A 1,832-nucleotide genomic window follows, 5' to 3' on the forward strand; every position below is an offset into this window, starting at 1 on the left:
GTCCCCTTCACCCTTTCCACCATCCTGGGTGATGGGGACATTGTTATGACTGATAAATTGATGGCTTTCTTGAGAGAGACCGGACTGATCAGAGTGATGTGACGTTTTTACTGTGTGGTTATGGTTTTTATCAACGGTAAATATGTATATATTGTAATATTAATTAGGGTTGACATTTGACATATTTTAAATAGTTCCTCCTCCCACCGATCTATTTCTAATTTAGATGTCCCCTACATTAAGCCAAGTTCCTCGCCTGACAGTCACCAGCTGATGAGTGCAAGTGTGCAATATAGGAAGGTATTGGGCACTTGCAGTCGATGGTGGTCTGCTGGGCGAGGTTCTTCACTTTTTGTACAAATTATGTAAATACATTATACTATCTTGCTTAAGTTATTCTAATTAGGGACGACAGCTGACGTATATGGAAATGTTCCTGACTCGTCTGGTTCCCTTTCATATATTGATGTCCCCTATATTAGGTTGTGCTTTGACTGACAGTCACCAGGTGATGAGTGCAGGTATGTGTAGAAAGGTATTACATATCAGCAGTCGATGGTGTTTTGTTAGTCGAGGTATTTTTACCATTAGTTTAGGTCAAGCTATTTGTCTCAGTAGGATTTAGTATATGTTAGCGATTTGTCTGTTAGGTGATTAGTTTTAGGGTCTTTAGATTAGTTTGTCTTTATAATATAAGGTATAAAAATATAAAACCAAGAAAAAAATAATAAATCATTTTCATTCATTCATTGCCAGACGCCATGTATCCCAAATGGGGTGGCCAAGGGCTTAGAGTTAACTGTTTTACAGGGAGGGGCACTAAATCCTCCACCAACCCCACTTCACACGTAGGGATGCCAACAGCATCTGGTGTTCCCAGGCGGTCAACCATCCAAGTACTAACCAAACCCAACGTTGCTTAACTTCGCTGATCGGACGGGAAGCGGTGTACTCAACGTGGTATGGCCGTTGACAAATAATAAATAAAATTAAAATTATTATATATATGTACGTTTGCATGAAAGTGTGTCTGAATGTATGCATGGAAGTGTGTGTGTGTGTGTGTGTATGTGTGTATTTATGTATATATATATATATGTTTGTATATGTATGTATGTATGTATATATATATATATATATATATATATATATATATATATATATATATATATATATATATATATATATATATATACTGTATATGTCTGGCCTTAATAACCAGGGGCTTCGGCCCCAATGGTTGATAGGCCAGGAAAAAAAAAAAAAAAACCTTGGGAGAATAAGAAGGGCCAAACGTGACTCCTGGTGGTCCTTTGTGTCCACGGTGACTCGTACAACACCATTACGTAATGTCTGGTCCACTATAAGAATATTGAATAATAAAGGCCCATATTTCCCGATCACCACCCTTCAGGTAAATTAATAACATATATGACGAGCCCGTGGACGTTGCTAACATCCTCACCAGGAGTTTCTCTCATGTAAATAGCTCAGCCAATTATGACCCGCGTTTTCAGCATCATAAACGCATGGCTGAGCTTCAGATATTAGACTTTGCCACAGAAGACGTAGACTCACCGTAAAACCAAGAGTTTATGCTAGATGAACTGCTCCTTACCCTTAAATCCTGTAAAGACACCAGCCCTGGACCAGACACCATCACGTACGGTATGATACAGCATCTTAAATAAGATGTTAGCATTGTACAATAAGATTTGGGCGTCTCGAATGTTCCCAAACTAATGGCACTTTGCGCACGTCATGCCGATACCCGAAGAGGCTGCTCGTCTTATGAATCCCACTTCATTTCGTCCTATTGTGTTGACTTCTTG

General features: G+C 39.0%; 1 non-coding gene across 1 annotated transcript; it reads right to left on the reverse strand.

Moving 5' to 3' along the window:
* Positions 1-855: 855 nt before the first annotated feature.
* On the reverse strand, positions 856-974 carry LOC145394848 (5S ribosomal RNA). Its single transcript, XR_013896493.1, has one exon. It is a non-coding gene; the product is annotated as a 5S ribosomal RNA (ribosomal RNA).
* Positions 975-1,832: the final 858 nt, after the last annotated feature.

This window comes from Coenobita brevimanus, chromosome 28 (assembly GCF_032717465.1).
Source record: "Coenobita brevimanus isolate Jiangsu-jjx chromosome 28, ASM3271746v2, whole genome shotgun sequence".
NCBI lineage: Eukaryota > Metazoa > Arthropoda > Malacostraca > Decapoda > Coenobitidae > Coenobita > Coenobita brevimanus.